Below are 9,524 nucleotides of genomic sequence, written 5' to 3' on the forward strand. Positions count from 1 at the left end.
ACATCGTTCGACGATTAGCCTTTAATCAAATCGAGGAATTTCCTCTGTCTTTCAGAAAACGATCGTGTGCTATACTACACAAGACAATCGTAACATTTATTAGTGTAAGTGTACGAATTTGTTATATTACTTAATGTAAAGTAATAAATTAAAAAAACGTGATTTGATTTGATTTATGTATTTATGAAACTCAATTATTGCGAATCGTATAATTCCATTATTCGTATTGACTGGTCAATAGTAATTAAGAGGTACAGTAAATATTAATACATCTACTAAATATGTATATATATTTATATTATATTATAAATTTATAACATATCATAATATATATAATACGTAATCAGGTATAGTGAAGCGCATAGGTTTCAGGAAATTCATTTTTTATTCAAATTTTATAGATATTTCCATGAATTGGGTAAAGCCATAATTACTAACATTATCTGATATTTTTTAAGCTCGTGCGACCGTTATACCTAGATATTTATAATTCATAACAGGGTATAACTAGGATGTAATTAGACGTGACGTAACACAGAGTGCGTTGGTATAGGTTTTTATTTCTTTATAATACACGAAGAAGACAACAGCGTGACGATATTCGCAAGCGATCGTCGTTCCCAATTCCTCCTACAGACGCAAACGTAAAGATTCGCTGACGTTTCTTACAGCGATCACGATAAAGGCGGTCGGATGTAGAATCCTCGTTTCATTTAATAATCACGCTCGATTAATATAAATTGCCTGGCGATGGCGGAGCGCCGGTTACACCATATTTTTTGCGCAACCGGCAAAGATTCATCGCTAGCCATAGTCCCGCTAAATTAGGATTAAGAACTTTAGCGGTTGCATGGGTGAGCACGACTAACGTCGCTACTTAGGCAAGCATTTGCCCGGAACACGTTTCGCTCTGACCCATTGCGATATACGGAGCACGGATGACGATGGGCATGATTTCTAGGCCGAGGACACGATCTGCCTACGTGTACGAAGTTGTTCGTGAAAATGACGATATCGTCGATGGAATACAGATACAGTTTAATGCTCCTGCGAGGCGAACGACTAGCGCGCAATCTAGCAAATCGACGTATTACCGCCGCGTCGCTCGTACGTTTCGTACCCTCTTACTCGATCTTCGTTGTCTCGATGATGTACAGCGGCTGATCGCATCTGAGCCTGTGCCGTGCAAATTTATTCGCCTAGTTGGACGCTGCAAATTGGAAGAACGATATGATGCATCGATTTCTGTCACGGTTCTACGTTTTACCTGCAACCACGTGCCAACCATCGTGGATTTTGCTTTACGTTCAGCGGAGCGCGAATTTTTCGTTGCTCCTACCCTTTTCAGTTTTCCTTGCCGGGCTGGAAATAAACGAACGTGGGAATCGCGGCCGCGTACACGGGTCTGTTTAACTGTTCGATTCTAGATAAACGTTCGGCTTCTCGATCTTCGGCCACGTAAGTACGTTCGACGGATCTATATCGTTCCGCCTTCCGTTTTTTTCTAATTCCCTTTTACGCCGACGTACACGGCGATGTTCGCGAAACACTCGCGGCAGTTAGCGCGCTCTCACTGATTGCTGAAAGAACATTGCTAAATCGACGATTTATTATTGCTCGTGTAGTAATAACGTAGCCGATGCTAGCGTACCACAGTTGCTGAGATGCACCCGCTATGACAACGTTGCGGTAATATGAATTGTTGGCCCAGATTCGAATGTGTTTATCATCGGGGCACGTCATTGATTGGACCGTTGCAACATCGGCCGCGGCGTAACCGAAAAGAAAAAAAAAAGAAAAAAAAATTGAACTTCCAAGTAGTCGATGTTGTAGCGTGTGTTGATCGATAAGATCTCTCACGTGATGAAGAACGAAAGCTTGCGCTTTTTCTTCGGCTAATTTACTAACGTTCCGTTTCTTGAACCCAGACATAGGTATCTGTTAACGATCTTAAAGCGTTACCGATACAGCGCTATGCAAAAGTTTCGCGTTAACTGCTTAAACGTTGGTCTCACGTGAACTGATATTTTTGAATATTTTAGTTTTTTCTCGTAAAGAGAACTTTCAAAAACTATTGTTATAGATAGAGTTGCGATCTTTTGGAGAGTAACCGAGCTTCCTGAAATACTGGAAAGAGGCAGATAGAAAATATAAAAACTAGTTTATTGTCAGATTAAATTATTTCGAATTGTTATTAATACACGATTCTAAAACTTGATAGTATCTCTGAGAAAATGGTTGTCGTCAAGAGAGCAAAAAAAGAGTATATAAAATATCGTTTACTTTAAATTATTCAATATCTTTTTAAGCAATTACGAGAAATAAAATGAAGCCAATAGCGAGTATCCCTATGTTTATTCCTAAAACATTTTTTTATAATTCTGTATTTGCTAACTATCTGATCGTGCATTATGGCAATAAAACTTACGCAACAGTTACGAACGTGTACCTTCCTGATAAATGTAACGAAAAATTTGTACGTGTATTGAGCAAGTCTAGTTCCATTAGAATTCGGTACAAAGAAGTTACGTTGATCGACGTTAAATTATCGAGTCGTACGGACTAGAACACAATAGAGGAATCAATTAAGAAACAATCATCGAGTCGATCGATATGCTTACTTTACATCAACCAGGCTATACGTTTCATTCATCACGCTCGTATCCGAGCGACGCTAATTTTACGGATTTCGAAGCAGTTTCTCCGAACAGTCTCTAGAAATCTATCGATAAATCCTAATTTATACTCTGATGCGAATGCGACGGTTCATAAATTCGCCCGAAGGATTCAACGTTTAATTCCCAAGTTAACGATAGCGATAAAACTTTCCAGCCAATTATCGATCATCCTCGCCTCTGTTGTCCAAACGATCTGAAAGATTTTACAGCGAGGGATCGAGTTTACCGAGATGCGGTTGATCGCCAGCGACTTGAGCTCCTTTCGATCCAGTTGAGCGATTTGCATCGTTGAAACAATGGTAACTGCGGCGCGGCGCCAGGGGAATTCTGTCGAGAGACGAGCAGGACGACGTCTCCGTTCCAGGAAAAAGCGAACAGCACTCGCCGTGTTCTCGTTTTCGGCGCGTCGTGATTTCCATAGCACGCAGCAGATGAACGGCCCAGGGACTAGCTAGGAAGAAGTGGAGATGGAAAGGAGGCTAGATTAGCGTGGGGTAGGAAAAAGCGAAAGTCATGTCAGACCAATCGCAGCTGAGACAGACGGAGCATTGTGCGCATCTCTGCCCTAGATAATTAATATCCGTGGTCGGTAGTTTTCTGCGGGCGAGCGCGGTGCATCGCGCCGACATAGTCTCCGCGCCACGTCGATTGCTTCATTTTCCCGTCGAGCTAATTGATTAAAGGGATTATTATTACGACGCCGTGAGCAGGATGCTCCGCCGACCGGCACACAGCCGATTTCCTCGCCTCGTCGCCACTCTCGTTTATGACAGCCGGTGTGTTGCAACGCCTGATTTTTCCACCCTTTTTGTCTCAATTGTTCCGATCACCTCGCTACGCACATGAATCTCTTTTTCGACGAGCGTTCACGACACCTTTCGAACGCGTGAGAATTATGGTGTTCGGTGAATGGTTGATACAGTCGAACGCACTAACTTACGAACAAAATCTTTTGTATATTCTTCAGCGACTCACAACCGTGGCACTAGTTATCTGATCGCAATTCTTGTTACTTTCATCACAGAATCTTATCATTTGATAGACATTGTATAATTTGTAACAAGTAATAATAAATAGACTAGAATAATAGACTAAATAAAAATAGATGAAACAGCAAATAGAATAAATTTGTAATAAATTTCTTCAATCTCGCGAGTCACAAGTAAGAATATATCGACTGTCAAGAACGCTGTTGATTTACCCAACAACTTGATACGTTTTAAAACCGGATATCTCAATAATCGGACAGAAAGCAAGCTGCGATACAAATTGCGTTTGCTGCTGACCGGATCTTCGTTATCCATGTTATAAGCTACGTCTGTGTTATGATCTACTCTTACGACGTTTTCCAACATTTCGTTTTAATTTGATCTGGACTTTTAATTAAGGGCTTGTAGTTTGTCCTGTATTTACTTTTTCATATTTACAGCTTTACACGAATTTCCATGAGAATTTTTCATTTCTGCCTTGCAGTTACGAAGCAAATAAAGGTACTACGTGTCAATTCGGATGCGAAATTTTAATTAATATATAAATTGCGGATTGTTACGTATTTGTGAAAAATTTGAGAGCACAGAATACATAGAATGTACGTAATATTATACAAGATACAAAAACGTACAAAGCAAAGTACTTTCATTATGATATTTAATACATGTGCAACATAGGTGAAATGAATATCTGCTTTCATTATTTTCTTTCATATTATATTTCAGGCCTGGAAAGATCTTCATACGGAAAATATTGAAAGATACATGCACTGTATTTTTAACTTGCATTAGGATTCGTAATTGTGAAGATGATCGGATGTTCGATATCAGTATTAGATATCAAATTAACGAAGTAATTAGTGTGATGCGATATTCTGTGAGTAAGATGGAGAAAAGGTTTGAAATCACAATCTGTACGTGGTTGCATTAATGGAAATACAAGTTTGAAAAGTGAAAATTGGTCAATTGAGTAATTTCCTCACTTGCCTTGTTTTATCTCAGTAAATCATCAATCTTTTCTTAAAGAATAGAAATATTGCACGATATTATTTATAATACGCAATATGGAGCGTCGGTTAAACAAACTGTAATCTTCTTCGTTTTGTCATTGTAATGATTATGTACTTTTCGTAGATATTTTTGTATTGATATTGATAATACCACATAATATTCTATAATAGACGTTTAATCATACAGTTACTACAACGTTAACTGTGTGATAATAAAATGTCATTTTTCTACCGATATTAATTGCAAACAAAATATAGTAATAATTACGCGTCGGGAAAATATACTTTCTGAAACGTGAATACGATTTTTAAATATTAAAATTTGAACGAATAAATTCTCCAATGAAATTGTTTCAGAATCTGTGCTCGAAATGTCAGGCTGCAGTTTTCGTTAAAAATAGTAGATTCATTTTTCATTCGTCGGCTGGAAGATTACGTTTCGTTAAATTCAATTAAAGTATCGTACGATCTATGCTAAATTATGTAGAATAATTAATCTGGTACCGAGCTGTACTCATTACCAAAATCTACTATTATATTCTCATTGTATTCGACGCTACTGTTTTCACAAAACTGTAATGTAAGTTGTAGAATGTAAATGCTTGAGCTATCTGATAATTCAACAATGGATGAGATTAATATTGTTGTTAATGCGTTTGTGTTCCAATCTAATGGAGTAAAAATATCTTTCCACGAATCTTTCTTGCATTTAAAATGGAAAAATTGTACGAAATTTAAACCTTTTGATTTACTTTACAGTCAAGACAAAATAAGTAATAATTTTATTAGACATTGTATCAATTCATAGTTATGTTTCGAATCAGTTAAGCTACTTCTTAAACATATATTCCATACAATAGCGTATAAAAGTTTTATTTAATCAGATCATCTGCCAGATAAAAAACAAATTTAGTTTTTATGAATGAATCTAAGATTCTCATTATTAGTTTCATCCTTTTTATTTCATCGTTATTTCTCAAGAATAACGTCTTGCACTTTTGCTGTCTTAAACAAACTGCGCTCATTTCTCCAGAGATCAATCTTATGTTAGTAAGATCGAAGTCAGCGTTGTCTATTTATTGCAACACGCATAATTCGCGAACCAGAAATAGACATAACGTAACGAATATCACGAATACGCGAGCTGCATATAACGCGCATAAATAAAATAAATAAACAATAAGAGAAAATAAATAGCAAAGAAAATAATAAAACTTGTAAAATATTCAAAGTAAACTGACCGTTATGATATTTAGAGGGTAAAATTTTCACCTTTATTCACCTTTCGCTCACGTTCCTGTATTTATTTGTACAAAAATATTAATTCGCATGATCATCCGAAGTCCAATAATTCAATTTCAAAAATTTCAATTCTTATTTACGTATCCGTTCGAGGATTATAATTTCCAATAATTCGAGATGATCTCGTAAAATCGTATTTAGTTGTCAAGTTACCAATTCTGCAGTATAACGCATTTGCACACGACGCGAGAAGTAGTACATGTGTCTCATAGCGTTAACTACATAGTCATTGCTATTGTCACCACATGTACGACTTGCCTTTCTATAGCGATGGATATCGAAACAGTCGATTGTATTTAGCCGTGAACATCATCGATGAGCGATCTTGAAAACGATTTCTTTTTCTCCCTTCTCCTTAGATCATGAATGGGTAGCATGTTAAGTAACATTTTTACGTTACGTACGTCACATAACGAAACCGTTGATCGTTTCAAGGTATAATTAATAAAGAATAATCTGCGTTTTATGCCGTACACACTATCGTATGGAGTGCCATTACAGATATAAGAAAGCCGACGCGGCCGTTTTCATCGATTCAAGGCTGTGCGGGTTATTAAAAAGTAAAAAAAATGTTCTATAATCGCAGACCGTGATCGGAAGAATTACCTGTGAAAACCAAGGTGATCCTTTTACTCGCTTGGCCGCTATGTTCTTTAACCTTTCCGTTTATGAAGTAGGAAATTACGGCTCAGCTGAAGAAACAGCTGTACGAACAAAAAATTCCTCCTAAATTACATTACAGTTTCGCTGTAATTATGGGATTGTTCGTATTTGATCGTTTTTATCGAAATCTGTCTTAATCCATTAAGGGTGGCACAAAGTGACTGTTATTGAACAGGAAGATGGATATTATAAATCTACGAGACTGTTTCTTAAAAGATAATTCCCTTGTGTATATGACAGAAAAACAGAATGTAATAAAAGATGTCTCATGAACATAATGTTTAAAAGACACATGTAGTTAAATTAAAGTGATACGTTAAGTATTTTTTTTATTATGCATTTTTATTTGCCAAGAGTCAGGATTACTACAAAAGCGATTAGCGTGTGTTTTGTAACGTAACACCTACGATACTACTTTAACTTATAGCTACGATGAAATTTCAAAATTCTACTTTTTCAGAGTTTCGTGTAACCTGGTTGTTTGGAAGTTAATTTAATTGCAATTCTAACTTGTTAATTTCTTAAACAATATTAGTTATCTCCCATGGAGACCACATTTTCAGAGAAATTTGACGTAATTTGGAAATCTCCTCATTTTTACGTTTCACTATAAATTAATAGAATTTTCTAAAAGAAGTTTCAGCGAGAAAACTTCGTTGTCAATTCTCCCTAATTACGTAACTTCTCTGATAATATAATAAAAGCCTCTACAGGAAATTTCAGTGAAATTTCGTTGTCAGAAGCAACGTGGAACGTATTAACTGCAGAGGCTGTCATTACGTTAATTTTTGTATTATTAACGTTTAATATCTCCAAGTCCTTTCGTATTAGCCTCTTCATCGCGTATTAATTCCAGATCTTTGAAATTCTAAATTAAACAAGTTTTTTCCATATTAAGAAGAATCATCACCTTTAACGTTAACTGTACGTTTCACGTGGCCATTCATGCTATATACTAATTTCTTACCAAGCATACGTTTGCAATAAACATCTTGTAACTTCTACGTACAACTTCGTACTGGTTTCAAATTATTATCTTATTTTTAATTATTATTTAATTATAATGCCCCGTTATAGTTCCAATGGAATTGTAAAAATCCCCGTGGAACGCGTAATATATTCGTTAAATCTTTCCGCGCTAAATGTTCAAATATTTCCGTGAGTCACTGTACATATATACATTAGAATGTTTTTTTTTTATTTATTATTTGTTTAAATTTTACAATTTGTCCAGTAGGACATTTGGTAAAATATTATAGTTTAAATATGACATTAGAATGTAGCTTTGTAATTTAGCTTTAGACTATCACCATCGTTGCTCCGATTTTATTCGTCGCATCGAAGATCCAGTAGTTGCAGACAATTGTCGGCTCGATGATGAACGGTAGCTGGGATATCGGTCGACTCCCACGAGTCTCATCAGCGGACACCTTAAACTAGAGAGAACCACGAGAAAGTTCGTAATTTTCTCCGGGAACTCGGTGACGCATCGTCGTCGTCGTTGTTGTCGGCGTCCCCGCGACGATCTCTTCGAAGTCGTAACTGGCCGTGCGATACGGTCGATGAGATACGATCCGCGTCTATTAATTCGAAAGGTCGGCTTCATAATAATCGTGTCGCTTTGGGCCTAGAAACAAAAAGCGTCAGCATGATTTATTCCGGTCGATGAGCGAACTCCCTCGATGCGCCATGACTTTACCTTTATTCTCCATTGTATTTCTAATTTCATTTCGATTCTGGTCAGCGTCGCGCTTTTGTATCTCAATTTCCAGACAATTCGACAAGTTTTTACATTGTGGAGATTTGAACTTTACTTCCACTCGCATGTGTAGTACAGGAATTCTAGCTGTTTCGGTGTTTTTTTAACACTTTGACTGCCACGTTGGTCACAGTTTCTTCTGTGAGGCCACGCTGGAACTTGTTACAATTGTAGAAATTGAATGAAAATTTACAGTTACGGCATTTTGAATATAACCGACAAATAGAAGATACTTTGAAATAAAAAAGTGCCCCATTGAACAATTGAACGTTTTTATTAGAACATCAAAAAAAAAAAGAAAAATAGGAACAAATCTGGCATCTAACGGTGCACTGTGTTTGCATCCATATCTTTGAGAGGTAATCTACGAATATTATTATAAACACACTTTAGAAAATAATAGTAAATGCTGCTTTATAATCATATAATTGAAGTTAGAAGTGTGCACATACCTTACTATTATATATAGAATAAGTAAATACTGTTTACTAATATCTTCCACACGTTTCAACAATATATTCTGGACGTTTTGCTTACAACGAAATAACGAATACGAATGGTTTGTTGAAATAAACGAAGTCTTGTTATAATATGTCGCTATCGACTGTTACCAAGGCGTCACGGTGGTCATCCGTGACCACCAATAAGATAAACGGTCCATTGGGGAAGAATGTTGTCTTACATCATCAATTTAGTATTATTTTGCCATTATATGCTTCGAATAATAAAAATACTCCCGTAGCGTCCTGAGCGAAACATGTGATTTCGGCGTGGCATTCAAAGTGTTAATGGAATTGCGTTTATTGAAACATATCGGCAAACAGAACAGCTCTGATAACTTGATATGGCAGTGATAATAAAACATGAAGATAGTGAAGGTGTTGCTTTTGATTATTGGTTTACCATTAATTCGTATTAAGGACGGCACGTTAAACTCTCGAAACTCGAGTAAATGATAATTTGCGTAAATTACTTGCGAGAATGTTGTGGCCATATAAACTTGCTCTTATTTGACTAATAACAATCGAACTGAGTTCGTATTTACACTTTGCACTTGTTTTAATTGGTATGATTTCATCAACTCATTGCAATCGTTTTTATCGGGAAAAAATAAAAATTTAGT

The 9,524-nt window shown here is 36.4% G+C and overlaps 1 long non-coding RNA gene across 1 annotated transcript; it reads right to left on the reverse strand.

The window, feature by feature from the left end:
• Positions 1 to 7,920: 7,920 nt before the first annotated feature.
• On the reverse strand, positions 7,921 to 8,899 carry LOC122572222. Its single transcript, XR_006318409.1, has 3 exons — positions 8,854 to 8,899; positions 8,342 to 8,559; positions 7,921 to 8,269 (listed from the first exon to the last, which is right to left on the reverse strand). It is a non-coding gene; the product is annotated as an uncharacterized LOC122572222 (long non-coding RNA).
• Positions 8,900 to 9,524: the final 625 nt, after the last annotated feature.

Source organism: Bombus pyrosoma, linkage group LG10 (assembly GCF_014825855.1).
Source record: "Bombus pyrosoma isolate SC7728 linkage group LG10, ASM1482585v1, whole genome shotgun sequence".
NCBI lineage: Eukaryota > Metazoa > Arthropoda > Insecta > Hymenoptera > Apidae > Bombus > Bombus pyrosoma.